Source organism: Panthera uncia, chromosome D4 (genome assembly GCF_023721935.1).
Source record: "Panthera uncia isolate 11264 chromosome D4, Puncia_PCG_1.0, whole genome shotgun sequence".
Lineage (NCBI taxonomy): Eukaryota > Metazoa > Chordata > Mammalia > Carnivora > Felidae > Panthera > Panthera uncia.
Genome location: NC_064807.1, coordinates 3,998,290 through 4,017,227, shown reverse-complemented (window position 1 = coordinate 4,017,227; position 18,938 = coordinate 3,998,290). Strand labels below are relative to the sequence as shown.

The 18,938-nt window shown below is 51.2% G+C and overlaps 1 protein-coding gene and 1 long non-coding RNA gene across 4 annotated transcripts in view; one reads left to right on the top strand and one right to left on the bottom strand.

The window, feature by feature from the left end:
• The window catches only part of AUH (AU RNA binding methylglutaconyl-CoA hydratase), a 454,909-nt gene that overhangs the window by 212,332 nt on the left and 223,639 nt on the right, over positions 1-18,938 (top strand). The window lies entirely within an intron of this gene.
• On the bottom strand, positions 1,217-5,889 carry LOC125924397 (uncharacterized). Of its 2 annotated transcripts, none has more exons than XR_007458393.1 (2): positions 5,704-5,889; positions 1,217-2,577 (listed from the first exon to the last, which is right to left on the bottom strand). It is a non-coding gene; the product is annotated as an uncharacterized LOC125924397 (long non-coding RNA). The 2 variants fall into 2 exon arrangements; XR_007458387.1 differs by lacking the exon at positions 5,704-5,889 and adding an exon at positions 2,782-3,624.

Sequence of the window (18,938 nt, the reverse complement as noted above, 5' to 3'; positions counted from 1 at the left end):
CCTTTCCTCCCTCCCCTCCTTCTTACTCTCCCTTCCTCCCTCCTCCCTTCTTACCCTCCTTCCTCCCCCCCTTTTTACCCTCCCTTCCTCCTTCCTCCCTTCTTCCCCTCCCTCCCCCCCCTCCTTCCTCCTTCTCTCCCTCCCTCCCCCTCCTCCCTCCCTTCCTTGTGAATATTTATGGAGAGTTCACTGTGTGCCCAAATGGGGACATAATGGAAAAATGAAAACACAAATCCCTGCCCTTGTGGGCTTATAGCTGGTGAATTAACATAAAAAATGATAGGAAACTTGATCCTTGAATTGCAGATTATGAGATGACATATTTAGAAAACCTAAGGGCTTTTGCCTAAGTAAATAATAGAACATTCAAAGAGGTGGCTGGAAGCAAAGTTAACTTACAAAAATCAACAAAATCTTCTCCTTTTAAGTAGCAACTGGCTTTCTCCTGGTAGTGAAATAAAACATTGCCCACAACATAAAATCTCTGGAAAAAAACAAATTTTGTGAAAAAGATTCAAGACACACATGAAGGAAACTATAAAATCTCTTTGTAAGATGTAAATTGATTCTCAGATAAAGGAACTCAGCACAAGTTTCTGGAGAGGAATATATCAATCTTAAATGTACAAATCTCTTCCAAACATATGTGTATATCTACCTATATATACTTTAATACAAAACTAGATTCTATATGTATATATTATTTATGTGTTTAACCTACTGCAAACGTTAATGCATCTTACATATTTATTTTATAGATGTGATACAACTCCAAATATAGTTCTAATGAATTTTATTTGAATTATCAGAAGTTGTTTTCTTTATTTTTTATTTGTTTTGGACATTTTTTTAATGTTTATTTAATTTTGAGAGGGACAGCACGAGCAGGGGAGGGCCAGAGGGAGACACAGAACCGGAAGCAGGCTCCAGGCTCCAAGCAGTCAGCACAGAGCCCGACGTGGGGCTCGAACCCACGAACTGCGAGACCACGACCTGAGCCGAAGTCGGATGCCTCACCGACTGAGCCGGGAGTTATTTTAAATTTCTGAGAGCAAAATCAACACGTCAGACTTGCCAAGAAAACTTTGGAAGATATACGGTATGGGCTGCTTGCTCTCCCTCCCCGGAGAGAGCCTCGTAGAATAGAAGTAACGGGGAAGAAATGAAAGAAATCAGTAGACCAGAAATAGACCCAAATACATATGTGGAAACCTCATACACAACAAAAGAAACACTTTAATGGAGGGGGCACATTGGCCTTACAATGAAGCCCTGCTGAGTGCACGAAGGCACGTGAGGGGTTGAGACACGGGGCTCCATCCGTCCATCCGTCGCCGGTGGGGATGTGACCGCTAAACCCACTATGCGGAGTCATCCGAGGATGTTTATTAAAGTAACCATGTTTGCGTCCTTTGTCTTAGCCATCCCATTTAGGGACTCTTCTTCAGAAACGAGACTGCCGATAGACACGGACTCATTGTTTCTGCGGCAACATTGGCAATGGCGTGAGTCCATCCGTAGGAGCGTGGCTGATAGACTCTAGTGCAGTCATAATGTAGGATGTTGAAATATCCTGCAGCTATTTGCACACGGGCAGGAGTTACACATCTATAATTCTAAGAAGTGCCCACGAGGCATTGTTGGGTGAGGAAAGCCCAGTTTCAGGATAACACCTGGGAGACGACCCCGTGTCTTTGCAAAGGTAGGAGAGGAAGCCACATGAACCTGTGCACCTGCGTTTGCAGAGCGTGGAGAAGCACAGGGAAGCTGGCCGCCCACTGGTACCTGGTCGCCTCTGGGGAGGGAATATATTGGGGGAGGCGAACTGTTTACTGCTGTTTCTCTCATTCACGTGCTTTCTTTGACTTTACGCAATGAGCACTCACTCCTTTTCTCATTTAATAAAACCTAGTAAGGACTTCTCTACATGCCCCCCACATAAACAACCCATCTCGGCTCTCCAGAAAGTGGGACAGAGGTGGCCGAGTGCTCCTGACTCTGGCTGGCCTTGGACAGGAGACTGGGGGTGAGACGGGGGGCGCACAGAGCCGGCGAGGTTGGGCTTTGTGCCGGTGGCCAGAGAGCGGCCCGAGTGGGTCTGACCTGCGTGCCTTTATTTGTATCCACTCGTAAATTTCGATGTAATTTGAGGCTTACAGAAATGTTGCGGAGATAGATGACGGTAGTTGTATGACCTTCAACCACTTGCCTCCTGTGGCCACACCTCCCCTCGCCGTGGCGGTTCCCCAAGGGTAAGAAGGAACATCTGCCCCATGCTATCAACTGGACCGGAGTCAGATCTCACCTTGCCACAAAGCATTTAACTTTTTCTCTTTAATTCCTTCCAAGATATGACAGCTCCTCAGTCTTTCCTTTTCCTTCGGAACTTGACACTTTTGAAGAACACGGGTCAGGTATTTTGTCGAAAGCCCTCGAGTTCAGGTCTGTCGCTCTCACCGGTAGATCGGAGGTGATGTGCGTCCTCTGTGCCGCGTAGCAGGGGCACGACATCGGTATATGTTATTATCGGTGGCGTTAACCTTGATCATTTGGCTGAGGTAGTGTTTGCTGGATTTCCTAGTTAAAAAAAAAAGATATCATAGACTAAATGTTATAAGGTAAATACGTGTAAGAAATATTACAAATGATAAGGCAAGAATAAATAAGAAAGGGCAAAATTACTATTTTTGCCTTTGTAAATAATAAATACCTTGGGGGAGATACTTTGTCAGGATTGTACCTTATGTTTATTTTTTAACATTCTGGAACCTGTCGCCATACCTTGTGTAGAGCTGGTCACTAAATGTTTGTCAATTAAGTACCTGGTTCCCTCTGGCCCAGTGCTGTCCAAGAGCCATAAATCGTCACATCAGTCATCTTCAATGTGCTAGTGGAATCTTTATAAATAATTAATAAATAATAACATAATCAGCACATAAATTTAAATGTATAAATATTCTAGTAGAAAAAAATGTACACGTAAAGATAAAGAAACAGGTGAAGTTGATTAAAAAATTTTTGTTGAGGTCAAATACACATAACACAAAATTTACTAGTTAAAAAAATTTTTGTTAATGTTTATTTTTGAGACAGACAGAGGCAGAGCGTGAGCAGGGGAGGGGCAGAGAGAGAGAGGGAGACACAGAATCCGAAGCGGGCTCCAGGCTCCGAGCCGTCAGCACAGAGCCCGACGCGGGGCTGGAACCCACGAACCGCGAGATCATGACCTGAGCTGAAGTCGGACGCGCAACCCACTGAGCCCCCCAGGCGCCCACAAAATTTGCTATTTTAACCACTTTAAGTGAACGGTTCGGGGGCATCAGGTGCTTTCACGCTGCCGGGCAACCACCACCGCTGTCCGTCCGCAGAACTTTTCCTCTTCCCGGAGTGAAACCCTGTCTCATTCTCTCCACCATAACGACTCGCCTCTGTCCTGCTTCCTGCCTCTGAGGCTGGCGACTCTCGGTCCCCTCGTGGGAGGAATCACACGGCCCTCGCCCTCTTGTGACCCGCTCCCCTCCCTCCGCACACCGTCCTCAAGGGCCACCCGTGCTGGAGCGGGTGGTGCAGTGTCCTTCCTGTGAGCGAATCCGCTCCACTTTCTTCAACCACTCACTCGTCACTTCGAAGCTGATTTTAGTAGCATGTGTTTTGTTTGACCCCACACCCCCCCTGCCATGATCGTGTCAACACATACCCAGTGTGCACGGCGTTCATGACATGGCTCACGTTCCTCATCGCAGGCGGTCTTCGGGGACTGGTGTGTGTTTCACGGTGAGAGCGCATCCCATTCAGGGGCACGGAGCTGCGTGTGGCTACCGGCTGCCACGCGGGTCCCCTCCGCTGAGCACTGCCCCCCGGAAGTCACTCTAGCATCCGGGTGGGAATGGGTGGTCCCCAGCGGGGCAGCACGTCTGTGTGGCTCCTGGAGAGCCACCCGGGTGGGTCAGCTGGGTCGGCGTGGACCCGCACGTCGTGTTGGCCCGGAGGACAGAGGCTGGGAGGCTACCACCAGCTTTGCCTAGGCGCCCACCCTCCTGGGGCTCCAGGGGCTCCCCGCAGCGTCAGAAGCAGAAGGAAACCGGCTGTTGTTGTTGCCCGGCCAGCAGAGAAGAGTCCGGTCTTCGTGGCAGTGTGGGCGAAGGCCGGCTTGCTTAGCGCTTGCCTCGCGGGGTCACGGGCAGAGCGTGGTGACGTGTATCTGGGAGCCATACTGGGGGCTTCCACGTGGGACGGCGTGCTCTGGTTCCTTTCGTGAGGGGCGGCAGGCTGCGTTAGGCAGCTGGCTCCGGAAGCTAGGCACGAACCCGTCGAGCAGTCGGTATCCTGTCCTCCATCCATGCCGACGTGAGGCACCTGGAGTGAAGTCCGCTCTTTGTAACACGGACAGACCCCACGGCAGTCCCGGGCCCTATAATGGGCTGAGTGTTTGTGTCCCCCCAAATTCACGTGTTGAAACCCTACCCCCATGGCATGATGGTAGTGGGAGGGGGGGCCTTGGGAGGTTCCTGGGGTTAGATGAGGTCATGAGCGTGGGGCCCCCACAATGGGATTCTCGGGAGGGTGCTTGCTTCCTGCCTCTGCCTGACCCTGGACATCCAGCCTCCAGAACTTCGAGACATCAGCCACCCAGTCTGAGGCACTTTGCTGTGACAGCCCCGAATGACTAAGCCGGAACCTTCTGTCGACATGAAGGTCCACACCTGCACGCCAGCTACACAGTTTCCCTAAAACACCAGTGAGACGGTGGCATCTCAGACAAACCTGCCTACTTTGTGCGTTGATCTGGGTCGTACTTAGGATGGAAATACACCCGCTTGGCTGAGCGAGCCCGTGCCACTAAATACACGCTGAACCCTAACCCGGCAAGTTTGGTCTGAGTCTCCCCGGCACCTTCTCCAGTTACAGAAAGTACTGACTAGCGGCGCATAATTCCACTTTACAATAATTTCAGGAGAGTGCAGATCAGTGGGGACAGCCCTTAACTCATGCCAACTTGAAAAGTTAAGTTGATGGGAGGTTGAGGGAAAGAAGGTTGATTATGGCTCGAGAAGGACACTAATGTTATGGAAGGTGTTTAAAGGACAATTTCCTCTACAGGCCATAAAGCAGTGTAGGCAACTGATACACAAATATTTCAGGAATCCATCTTTCGTTTAAGAAGAAATGTGGACCTGGGCCTCCCATCCCGCGCTGTCAGTCGCGTAACTGAGCTGTCTCCGTATTCTCTTTAAATGTGGTACCCGTACGTCGGACGTAAGTGTTTCCAGGTCGCGCCGCAGAGTCTCTTGAGAGACAAGCGCATTCTAACTGGTCCCACTAATGTAATACTTATGCTAATGCAGGCCCTGTACAGGCGGCGGGCACATGCCTTTGGACGTCGTGCCGACAAGAGCGCGTTAGCGGTTTCTGTAAGCGGAGAAACCCGGGGAGGCTCGCGCTGGGCTGTGGGAACCAGACGCTCCCTGCCGTCCCCCCACTTCCGCCCCGCCCGGCCCCGGCCCCGGCCCCACACGCGATCGTATGCCTGGCACAGACCCACGCCCACACGCGGATGCGGGAGCACGTGAACGCAGGCGACGCCCAGGCACGCGCGCACTCACACACGCACACGTTCGTGTACGCGCGCGAGCGCACGTCCGCAAGCGTACGCGTGCGAAGACGCTGCGTAGCGTGGGGAGCGTGTGTGCGCGCGTGGCTTACCCGTAGCCCGGCTGCGTGCAAGGCTTGTGCCCACGTGGGTGCTCAGGTGGGTGGCTCGCGAAGGCTGCCGGTAGAGGCGTCTGGGCTTCACTGCGGACCGCGAGGCTGGTCACCGGGACAGCAGCGAGTGTGGCCCCCGCCCTGAGCACGGTGCCCGGACGCGAGGGGGACGCCACGCCTCGGTCACCTCACCGTTGACGGGTGCGTGGCTCGGAGAGGCCCCCCCCCCCCGGCGGCCGTGGCCCCCACCGGGAGGGTGGGCTGCAAGCCCGGACTCGCTCAGCGAGGCGTCTTCAGAGTCCTGCCCCTCGGAGTCCGGGGCTGTCTGCTTGAGAGCCTCGGCGGGGCCAGGGCCACGATGCGGGCCTCTGCGGCTCCGTCGTTTGGTTCCTTTACGTTCCTCACTTTAAACGAGAGCTGCCTGGGCTGTACCTGTGAGGCCAGATTTGTACTTCAGGAAAATAGTGCCAGAGAACGGAGATGGGGGTCCAATGGCCGCAGTCGAATCTACGCCGAAGGGGTGCCAACGCCACGCATGCGCTATGGGCTGGGGTGTGTGTTCGAGCCTCCCTCCTTTGTTTGGGCCAGGCATGTGCTTACAGGAAAGCATGTATTAAAAAAAATTTTTTTTTAACATTTATTTATATTTGAGAGAGAGAGAGAGAGAGCATGAGTCAGGGAGGGGCAGAGAGAGAGAGAGGGAGACACAGAATCTGAAGCAGGCTCCAGGCTCTGAGCCATCAGCCCAGATCCCAATGCGGGGCTCGAACTCACAGACCGCGAGATCATGACCTGAGCCTAAGTCGGATGCTTAACCAACTGAGCCACCCAGGTGCCCCGGAAGAAAGCATGTATTTTAAATGGTACAGGACAGTCCACAGAGAAAGGAATGTAAAACATAGCTGGGGAATAAGAAAAACACAGAATCACAGTGTATTCCTGAGCCCAAATGGAATCATTCAAAGACCATTGTTTCCCTATAAATTTGTAAAGAATGAAGTATTGATTTTTGTGTTAAAAGTTTTTGATATTGAATTCCAATGACTGCCTGAGCTCACACATCTGTCCTCATTTCAGACCCAGCTTCCACAAAATGACAAAAAAATTTTTTTCTAAAGAATCGGCCCTTGGGAATATAGGAAAACAAGAGTGCCACCAGCATGGGAGAGCTTTTGAACAATTTGTGGAAGACAGAATGGGGGCAGATGGATCGGATCCCATACAAAACCGGAGCAAAATAAATGCAGGTGTTGTAAAGGCAGGAGGGTTTGGGAGCTCAGGTCCAAGGTCCGTGTGAAATAGTGGGCAAACATTAGATGTTGTGTGGGCTCCAGGAACTCAGAAAATGTCCTGCCCATGGAGCAACTATGAGGGAGTCCTTAAAAAGAAATATATACCAGCAAAATAGAAATAAATACAAGAGAACCATGAAGACAACACAAAGAATTGTGAGCAAACAAACTGCAAAATGGATAAAGAGGCCTAATGGTCACAATATGGCTGCCACGGCTCTAGATCTTATGCTCTTGCACCAGCGTCCCAAGCAGAAACAAAGATGTCAGCAAAGCCTCTGTTGACCAGTGCTCGTCTAGACTTAATGACTCATCTGCCAGCCTGGCCATATTGCTACCCCTAAAAAACTCAGGGTGTGTGGACAAGTATAATTGGAGTGGAATGGCTGGGTGAGCAGTTACCTGAGTATGAAAGGGTAAACAAAAATAAAGGACAGAGAATATTGGAGTAGAGTAATTAACTGGCTTGATTTTATATCTATATCTATATCCATATCCATATCCATATCTATATCTATCTCTATATATCTATATCTATCTACATTTATATATGGATATATCTATATATTTGTGTGTATATATATATATATATATATACACATATATATGTATGTATGTATGTATATATGTATACATATATATGTATATGTGTATATATATATATGTATGTATATGTGCACCCAGACACATTTCTTTTTGTTTTTTAATTTTTATTTATTATTGAGAGACAGAGAGACACAGAGTGTGAGCAGGGGAGGGACAGAGAGGAGGAGGGGCAGAGAGGGGGAGACACAGAATCTGAAATAGCCTCCAGGGTCTGAGCTGTCAGCACAGAGCCCGACGCGGGGCTCGAGCTCACAAACTGAGATCATGACCTGAGCCGAAGTCGGTCGTCCCACCAACCGAGCCACCCAGGCGCCCCAGTGACACATTTCTTTTATGCCAACAGAGACCATGCCTTCTTTTCAAACACAAATGGAACATTCACAAAAACTGTTGCTAAAGTAGAAGACAAAAACATCTTAACAAACTGCAAAATGCCGAAATTACATAGGCCACATTCTCTGAACAAGCTGAAACGAAATTAGCTTTGACATCCAAAGTTTGGTAAAATGGTTCTTTCAAAATTGCAAAACACCCTTTAAAATAAAAACAACATAAAAACTGAATTGGTACGTTTAATGGATTTAAGAATGAATGTCCGTGAGAATACCATGTCAAACAATTGTCATAGAAAAATGTGTGGCTCTCAGGGCCAGTGTGAGAAAACAAGAGAGACAGAACAAGAATAATAAGCCCAAAGATAATGGAAGTGAGAAAGTCATGAAAATAAAACTAAATATTAGCAAGAGGAAAAAAAACAAACACACACAAAAAAACACCCAAAATGTGAGATAGGGCTTTGAAAGTGAAAAAGCATTTAAATCCATCTCTGGCTACTCTGAATGAGCAAACAAAAGAGAATGCAAAACGAGACACAAATAAAAATGAAAACGTTAGAAATGTAACATGCCCATGTCGGTAGTTTTGAAAACGATTACAGTTGAATACCACTCCATGTCAATATTCCTGAGACTCTAGGTGAAATACAATGGTAATCTGGGAAAGCAGAAATTTTAGTAGAACCCCTTCTACCCGATACGGTCCAGATTGTAGTTGGTTGGTTCAGTGAAGTGTGTCAAAGCTGGGAACCATAAATGTCAGTACAGACCTCAGACATTTCACTTTAATCAAAAACATGAAAACCTATTCACTTGCCGGTCTTTTGATGTAGGTCAAAGTCTTTTCTTTGAAAATGAAAACGGGTCCCCTGACTGGACGCCCGTAGCATCTTTCTTGCATAAACCACACCTACAATTGCATCGACAGTTTCCACTTTCTGTTTTCCAAGTACGGAGCGGGAATGTTGACAGCTCAGGTGATCTGACTGTGGAACCTTATCCATCCGAGCTCCTCAGACCTTAGTGTGTCTGATGGTCTCTTGGGGATCTTGTCCAAATGCACAGTGTGGCTCAGTAGGTCTGAGTGGGCCCGCTGGTCAGCATTTCTAATGGGTCTGCAGGTGCCTCCGGTGCTGCTGGTCCACGGACCACATTTTGAGTGGCCAGGATTCGGCTGTGCGTGATTTCTGCCCCGGCCCGTCATCTCCCGTTGTAGGACATTTCAATCTAAAGCATTATCTTAGTAACTCCACTCTGGTCCTCCTAAAGCTGCAACTTTACTTTAAATCGAAGGAGCAGGAGAAAGTGTAGCAGTCAGCAGCCTCCGAGAGCCTCCAGCTTATCGTGAGAACCCTTCCTTCAAAAGCACCCCCTGATAAGGTCTGAATGCTTGTCTCTCCACAAGGTTCACGTCTTGGAATCCTCCCTTCCAAAATGATGGTATCGGGAGGTGGGGCCTTGGGAGGTGATCAGGTCACGAGGGCGGAGCCCCCACGATGGGATTAGTGTCTGTATAAAAGAGCGCCCACAGAGCTCCTTCACCCCTTCCTCCTTGGGAGGATACCACGAGAAGCCTGTGACCCAGAGCAAGGCTCTCACCCGGCCATGCTGGGAAGCTGATCTCCCACCTCCAGCCCCCTGAGCTGTGAGCAGTAAATGTCTGCTGTTTCTAAGCTGCCCATTTGTGCTGTTATGTTACAGCTGCCCAAATGGACCAAGACACCCTTCACAAAAACCTAGATGGTACATATGGGTAAAATTATCCCCACCTCAACACCTCTTTCTCCAGTCAATAGTGAATGAGACATACACCCCAACTGTACGAAGCTAGTAGAATCTGTACCCAAAACTAGATAGAAACAGGACAAGAAAAAAAAAATCACAGACTCATTTCACTTATGAACCGAAATGTGAAAATTCTAAATAAAATGCTTGTGATTGTGTATTACAGAAGTGAAGTATCATGAACACTTAGGGTTTATACCTGGAAAGGAAGGATGTTTCAATATGAGAAAATCTACTGAAACAGTTTACTCTTTTAGCAGACAAGGAGAAAAACCATATAGTCTCTCAACAGATTCAAAAAAATACTTAAAAATAGTCAACACTCTCTCCTAATTAAGTGACCAAGGGAGTTAACAGAAAATACTTCCTCGACCTGGTAGAGGCCGTCTATCAGAAATCTACACTTGAGCCTTAAAGAAAAACATTAAAAATTTTGAATACACAGTGAAAATACCATTCTTCTGAAAAGACATCTCAGTATCATAAACTTTTCAGTTCTTCTCAAGTAACACAGATTCATTTCAGTCAGAATCCAAATAAGATTTTTTTTTTTGAGATTGGCACGCTGAATCTCACATCTCTGTGCAAAGGAAAGTACAGAAGAAACATTCTGAAAAATCTGGAGAAGACAAGTTAACAGACAGGAAGAAAATATTTAGCAAACAAAGGAATAGTATCCAGAATATATAAAGAGTGCCTACAAAATCATCAGAATAATGCAAGTAGTGAAATAAAAAAAAAAAAATGGGCAAGATAAGAAGGTGATTCACCAACAGTAAAATAAATACAGGTGAATAAAAAACATGTATGGAAATACCCAGGTCTTAGGGAGTTGCAAATTCAAATGAGAGTTTGCGTTTTGGGGCCATTGGTTTGGAAACAACTTTAATATTTGTCAACAGGAGAAATTTTTAGATAAATGCTATTCCACTCACATAAGGAAGAACATATGTACATACATGTAGCATGTAGTGAGAGCCAAGACAGATAAGCAAGCAATCATGAGGAACATTATGTATAAAGTCCACGCGTCTAGGGGTGCCTGGGTGGCTCAGTCGGTTGAGCGTCCGGCTTCGGCTCAGGTCATGATCTTGTGGTCTGTGGGTTTGAGCCCCGCGTCGGGCTCTGTGCTGACAGCTCGGAGCCTGGAGCCTGTTTCCGATTCTGTGTCTCCCTCTCTCTCTGCCCCTCCCCCGCTCATGCTCTGTCTCTCTTTCTCTGTCAAAAATAAATAAGGATTAAAGTCCATGCGTCTATACACGCCAGTGCCCAGCCCAGCCCAGCCCAGCCCAGATGCTCCAGATGCTTTACTGTGACCCAGAGGCCAGCAGGGTGGGCCAGGTACAATACCTCTTAAATTTGCTTAGGACATTAGTATTCTACCTGAATCTTGGGCATGACCTATTAATAGTTGTTTGTTTGTTTTTTTTAAGTGCCATTCTATGCCTTCCAGAAAATGAAAAATATCCTTTAGAGAGCTGCTCAGCATCAAATGTAGATGTTTCTTTCTAAAACATATCCAGGAACCGTTCAGCTATCAACTTTAGCCTTCTGGCTCCACAGAAAAATAACAATGCTAGATTACGTTCCCAGTGCCAAGTAGGTGGCCAAACCGTATATGTGACAGTCTTAGTTTCTCAACAAACTAAATATGCCTGAGGCACATTTCCTGAATGCTTCTTCCAACAGCAGAAGCATGAAATTATCAGCCACGCAGCAATTGACATCCCCAGAATGGCAGTTTGCATTCCGTGGGGGGAAGAGGCTCAGAGGCCCGGGGCCCCTTCCCCGCCGTGGGGAGAACCATTCTAGGCACATCCGGCCTCTGGGACCTGCTCTAGGACCCGTGCTCTGGTGGGGAGGATAGGGCTCCCCAGGAATCGATAAAACGAATTTGAAAGGGACAAAGGAAAAGACATGATCCAGCGTTAATCCTCATCGTAGCAATTTGTTTTTGACTCTCTTGGCTTTCCCCACCTCTAATTTTAGAATGGAATGAAATTATTTTTGAATGTGAGCTTGTGAATTTCCTGGCCACGTTAAGCCTTTAAATATGTAGCACTTTCTCTCTCAAGAAAGAAGAAACTCTAGTAACATGGCAATACATAGCTCTGAATAGACACAAGTCAGTGACTTTTTATATACAGAGGGTGCCAGACTCCTATTTGAAAATCTCCAGCAGCTTATCGTCAAGCGAGTTGAATCCCATCGCTTCCTGACTCACCGTCTCGTCGACATGCGCGGTGTTTGAAGAGAAACCCTCTGAGCCACTTGCCCGAGGGAGGCCTGGCGGTGGCGTGTGGGGCTTCCCTGACCTCCGTCCGGGGAGACCCCGGAAAGCCAGCGGAGAGCGGGCGGGACTTTGGTTTTCGCCCCTCTTTGGTTGGTTTTCTGACCAAGTAAACTTGGAACGGTGTCTGCATATCAAGGCACAGTTTATTGTTTGTCTTGAAGCCAAGGAAACCCAAAATGGCATTTACTTTGTTGCTCAATTCAGTTTTAATTTGATAATCCGCCCGCACCCCCAATCAGACGGATGCCAAGGGAGTGCCAGGCAGGGTCCCTAGAGATTGAAATGCCCCTTTTCCACAGGCTCAGAGGTTAGAAAAAAGGCAGAAACATATTACAGAGCCTCGTGGAGGGGAGGAGGGGTGGGAAAGAATATGCAAAACATCTTTAAACGTGTGAAAAATCCCGAGAAGTAAGGGTGCGCGGAGTTCAGACCATTTTCCCGTCGGGGCCTGCAGGAGGCCGGGCTGGGCCGTCGTGGGGCCGCCACCGGATGCTGTGAGGTCTCGGGCTGCGTTTTGCTCCCCTCCCTGGCCACCCTATCCATCAACCTCCCCGCCTCGCCTGGTCGAGGGGCCTCTTGGGCTGTGGGGAGCCCGCATTCCCAAACGGAGCCCAGTCCTCCGAGCCAGGCTGCATTTGGTAGCTGGAGGGCAACACCAGACACGCTTTATTCCCACTTATGGGGCCGCCTGTGGTATTGACCGTCACTCCTGGGAGCTTAGCCCCGTTTACAGGCTCCCTTTCCCCTGCATCCCGAAGTCACCCAAAGCCGCATCCAGCCATCTCCTCGACCAGTGCGCCTTCCTGCCTCCCGGGCCCTGGGGCGTCGGCTCCGCTCCCAGACCCGGAGGCCAGGCCCGAGGACGAGTGATTTGTTTCTACCGGCGTGCGCCTGCCCCCAGCCAGTGTGACCGTCCTGTACTCGGGGTTTTACAACTGGCACGTCTCAACATTCCTAAAGTCCCAGAGAGAATCTCAAAATAGAGTAAGAAATGAGAAGTTAAATTAGAAACAAAGGACCCTACAGAGGCTGCCAGCTTTGGGGGCAGAGGGAGTCTTGCCTCCTTCCCTGCCACCCCTCCCCTCATCCCCCAGCTCGGTCCTGGTTCTCTGCCACGTGGGAGCCACGACTCAGGGTGGCCTGTTTGGGAAGCAGGTGCCTAGTGGCTGAGGTTGGAGCCAGTGTCCCCGTCCGTGCCATTTGAGGAGGGAGGACCCCTGGCCCCTCAGCAATCTTCAGTGCAAGGGAAGGAGGTGCCTTCCTTCCAGCCGCCTAACGGGAGGAAAGGTGGATACGGGCGGAGGAAGATCAGATTGGCTGATGTGCCTTCTCCTCTTGGGTCCGGGCTGTTTCACTGTGAACTGAGCCCTGGGGAGGAATTCTAGATGGGTCACGCCACAGGAGATAGTCACCTTTGCTGCAGGGAGGGGAATATGAAACTCTCCCTCCACGAGTGGCCCGTGTTGCCGACTGGCTAGTGGCAGGTGAGGCCCCACAACAGGGGCCATCTGCGGGAAAGGCGGGTGCCCGCATCCTCTGCAAGGTGGCGCCTCCCCACCCCGCCCCCCAGCACGGGACCCCACCTGCACCTGCGTCTGGCCGGGGCCCAAGCCCCCTCCCCCGGGGAGGCGGCCATCGCCCCTCACTGGGGGTGTCAGGGCCGGGGGCTCCTCGAACTCGAGGTAGAAAGTCTCCTCGATGGATGGCACAGCCCTCCTGTGTCTCCAGTTCTCACCGCCAAGCTTGGCTTCTCTCCCGTGCACACTTGGGAAAGGGCTGGCCAGCTTGATGAAAACGGCTGAGCTCACTGGGCCGCCCCGTTCTTCCTCGCCTCCTCTGTTTTCGGAGCGGAGACCCCACATCGGCGTGAAGCATAGAATGAGGACTCAGGATGCCCAGACGGGTCTTACTGGAAAAATCAGACTTTAATTCTGTCCCGTGTGTTCGAGAAATCACCGCGGGCAGGGAAGACAGCCCTGGCCCTGTGCTGTCTACACCCCCCCCCCCCCCCCCCCCCCCCCCCCCCCCCCCAGAGGTCCTAAAGAATTTCCACAGGCACAAGCGGTTGAGCAGAGGTGTCCTGGGTCCCCTCCCAGCTAGAAGTCCGGCCTCCGGCCTCGGGGTGAGTGCTGGAGAGAAGTTCCCACGGGGTCAGGGTCTCCAGGATGTGTGCCCACAGACCCCCCCCCTCCCTCCCCAGGCCCCTCTGCCCCTACTCTCCCGTTTCCTGCCCAGACCAAAGGCTGCAGGAGCCACAGTGGCCACGGCCGATGCTGACGGAGCAATTCCTTCCGGTCAGTCTCTGTCCTCCAAGCTTGCGGCCACCCCCTTCTTTCCTGGGCGGGACCTCTTGACTCACACGTTGTTAAAAAGAAACAAGCTCAAACGGAGTCATTTGCTCCCAGTGACGGCAAACCAAGGCTTAATTACCGTTCTGACCTCTCCCGGGAATGTGACCTTTTAACAATCAGACGATTCCCAGAGCGCACCGGGTGAGGGGGTGACGTCGGCTGAACTGGGTCCCCACCCCACCCCCAGAAGACGTCCTGAAACAGTGCTTTCTCTCGCTAACCAACTTCTTCCCCACCCTGCTGCCTCCAAAACCGTTCATTTCCTAGAAGCTTCTTACACAGCCTCCCTGCTTGCTGGATGGGATGCTGCCTCGTTCATGAATCGTTTGATCAAGCCAATTAGGTGTTCATGTTTCCTCGGTTGACTTTAACAGAATGGATACTGCACAGGCAGTAAGGTGCATCCGCCAGCACCCCTCTCCCCCAAATTAGGGACATCGCCTGCGGCCGATGTTCTGCAATTCTGTCTTCCCCGGCAGGATCTCAGGCTTTACCCCCCGCCTGAGTCCCCTCCTCTGGCTTCCAAAAGCTCCCCCACCCTGGATACGACTCTTGGGTTTTCTGCAGTGGGTCAGGGGCTGCGGTGTCCGTGCAGCGCCCTTCCCAGGCAGCCCCCTTTGCTAGGACACACAGGATAGCGGGGGCCGCAGGAAACACGTAACACCCCCGGCACCAGCAACGGGCGTGGGCTTGGGGGTGGTGCTCTACGATCCACAGCATGAAGATGACTGGAGAGGCTGAAGCGTCCCCGCTTTTCTTAGATCGTGCTAAAAACGCCTGGCATTGAACGTGCCTCAAAATGCGTGGTCACTGGCTGTGCGTTGCGGAGTCGCGGCAGGATGCAGGCTGCACGGGGACGTCTCAGCCCTTCACCTCCGTGCGGTTTTCGGGAATGCGTGTAGCACAGCTGCTGAGTGAACCCCGATCTGAAAGACGGGCTTGGTCACGTCCGTAAACCTGAATTTCCTTAGCGTAACACAGGGGAAACGGTGGCCCGAAAATGGAAGGCGCGTAGCCCAGCGCTTGACCAAGATGAATCTTGACAAAGGTCCCTTATCTCTAAGGTCTTTACTACTGATGTTTAACTTCCTTGCGTAATGATCGGGAGCTTTGGTGTTATTGTCTTCCAGAAAAGTTGGCTGTGCGCTCTATCAAAACCCGTCTCTGTGACCTCCGCGCCCTTCTTCTGAGCACGGAGTGAGCAGGTTTTCTCTGGAGCACACGGCTCCTCAGTTCTAGAAAGAGGGAGAGGAGGCAGAGGGTTCTGTGCACCTGCAGGGGTGCGGGGGCGCTGGTGGCGTGTCAGGAGCCTTCATGTGTCTTCTGTGGAGGCCACTAAAAGCTCCACGGTTACTACTGAGTCTCCTCCAGCATGTGGTCAGTGAATACTTGCAAAGAAAGCAAAGGAAGGAATGAATGAATGAATGAATGATTTTCTTCTTTGTGGTCTGTGAGGGAAGAGAAGCCAATGGTCAGAGCTGGATGTCTCCCCGTTCCGGATGCCACGCCTGCTGCTGACCTTGAGCTAATCACATGGCCCATTGTGTCTCCCCAACCCCACTTACCTAGTTGTTGTAACTCCCACGTCCCAGGAGCGGCAGGTGCGGAGAGAACACAGGTCACTCGGTGCAGGTGTGAGGTGTCCTTCCCAAGCCCCACCTAACCCTCCAAGCCACCACCAAGACCCTCCCTGGCTCACATCCTTGTGCCTGAACTGCCTGCTGGGTGTGAATGGCGGACGGCGTCCGAGCAGCTACGGTCCTGTCTTGTGTCCCAGACAGCAGTGGCGGTAACTGCACGTCTTTATTGGCTGGCCGTATTCGACAGAGTATCTACCGACGCTGATGTTTGCATCTGGGTGTCTGCGTATATGTCTCGTGCAGCTTCTTGGCCCCTCTGTGGACGTGTCTTGTGTATTTAGACCTCTTCCTGCCTTCCACGTTTCTCGCCAGCGAGCGTCTCCCGTGCCTGGTCCACATGGTTTCAATTCCCAAGGTTTTTGAGTGAGCCAAGGGCACCCAGGTATCTTTCTCTTCTGTCGCGTTCCTCGTGGGGGAAAAGGCTGAGCGATGCCTTTTTGAATGTTCGGAAGAGAAGTCATCTCCAGGCTGAGAGGTGGCAGGGGAGTGTCAGTGCAGACATTAGTTAGGGGGATGAGTAACACTGCGGACCAAGAACAGGACCCCAAAACTCCGCCAGTGCCGGACGCGAACCCCTACCCCTTCGCTCCCTCTCTCCCCTAACCCCTGCCTGTTAAAACGTGTCCGAGAAAAGAACTAAGACTCGAGATCGTGGGTGTATGTGCACAGTGATGGGCAGAAGTTCGCACTCGGGGTTGGAAATGCAGGTGGCGGGTTCAAGAGAAATGTACCGTGTTCTCTCTGGAACGTGGGAACGTGTGGTCTCTCCTCCGAGGGCTGCGGTGATGCTCTTTCCCAACGCTTCCCCGTCATTTTCTGAGGCTCTGAGATGGACGTGCACAGTGTGAGAGGCCGCAGTGCTGCCCTGGGCCCCGAGTGCCAGCGGCGAGGGGCACGGGCTCCGTGCAAGCCCGGAACTTACCTGCTGCCAGTGCTGCTTGGTGCCACGGGTTCTGGGCTCCTCTGACAAAGCGGCCAGGGGCACCCACGGCTCCAGCTTCATTTCCCCCAGTCAGCAATGTTCTTAGTGTCAACCTGAGGCAGGGACCACGTGGCCCCTCCCGCAGCCCTCCCTGCAGGCCACCTTTATCTTTGTGGCTTCCTGGCATCGTCCCCCTGGCTTTCCCTCTGGTGTCCTTGGCTCCTCCTTGGCCTTTCCCCGGAGTGCTGCTCTGACTCCCTCTGACTCTGGCTCTCCTCACAATCAGACCCTGACACAAGGATTGCAGAGCAAGGTATTCACGTGAGAGATGATTCCAGAAACATCCCCCCGCCTCCACCCGGCATGAGGGGGCTGAGACAGCGAGGGGGCGAGATGGGGCGGTGCTCCCCCGGCCACACTGAGGGCATCCGGGGCCCCACCGGCCTAGGAGCACCTCAGGGCTGTCGTTCCCGAGGGCTGAGGGAAATGATTGGCGAGTCCTGGTGCCGGCCCCTCGTGACCAGCATCCTCCAGCTACCTCAGCTCCCGCTACCCTGGATTGTTATTATTATTATTATTTTAACTTTAACATTTATTTATATTTGGGAGAGAGAGCACGCAAGCATGAGCAGGGGAGGGGCAGAGAGAGAGGGCGACACTGAATCCGAAGCAGCTCCAAGCTGCCAGCACAGAGCCCAACGCGGGGCCCAAACCCACGACCCGCGAGATCGTGACCTGAGCCGAAGTCGGACGCTCAACCTACTGAGCCCCCCAGGCGCCCTAACCCTGGATTATTATTTGTTTGCGCAGGAGACCCGTGCCTTCCCTTCCCTGCTTGCTGTTGCTGGGAACCCAGAAGCATCCTGGGTGCTCACTAGATATGTGCTCAGTGCCCAAGTAAGCTGTCCATCGTACCTCGTATGAAAAATAAGCTTTCCATGGGACCGGCGACTTCATTAGGGAAATAGACATCCTCCTAGAGATCGTAGTGGCGGTATGTGATTGTTTTGGACCAGATAGTTGATTTCAAAAACAAAAACACTTGTGCGCCTTGTATAACCAGCGTAGTGGTTGTTAGCTCCCACAATACACGTCGTCGGGGCCGCCGCTCGGAAGCAGGCACGGCTGATTTCCACGTGCTGCTCTTACTATTTTCAAAATCTTAATGATTTTGGAAGATCAGGCCCCATATTTTCATTTTGCTCCTGCAAATGAGACCGCTGATCCTGAGGGTAACACAGGGCAACATTCCTGAATACAGACCAGCCCAGCATTTTATCCCTTCGTGCGTCTTTTCTGGGGGGTCAGCCGCAGGGTCTGAGTGAGGGGCCTGAGCACTGACTGGATGTTTTCTGGGGCCAGCTCATGGTGCTAATTCTCACGTGTGGCTACAGGGCTGCCTTGGGTCTGTTTCCCCGGTCCCCCCATCCAGTACCCACGGTGAGCATTTCTGCTGCTCTGGAGGCCCGTGACCTGGATCCCAGCATGGCGGTCAGAGGGCGTAAGACCTGCAGCGCTGTTCTCAGGCAGGCGCTATGGGTTCATGGGGTGATGGGCAGAGGTGGGCCTGCTTATGTTGGGATGAGCTTTCCCGTGGCGACTTCTCTTCAGTGTTTTTAGCACCCCACATTCGCAAGAACTGCAGCAGACCTTTGGAAATGCAATCTCTCAGGCTTCACTCCCAGAACCTCAGAGGTGGGCCTGGTGGGTTCAGGAGTAATTTTTAACAAGCTCCTTGTTAAGGACGAAGCTGTGAGGGACACTGGGCCACAGGCTTTCTCTCTGACACTTCATTATGGTAAATTTCAAACATATGGAAAAGTTGAAAGAACTCTGTAGGGACCATCAGTATCCTCACCACCCAGATCATGCAATTAACATTTTGCTACATCTGTTGTATCACGTCAGTCCATCTGTCTGTCCATCCATCCATCCATCCACCATCCACCAGTCCATCCATCCAACCATCCATCCATCCATCCATCTTTCTATCCATCCATCATCCATCTAC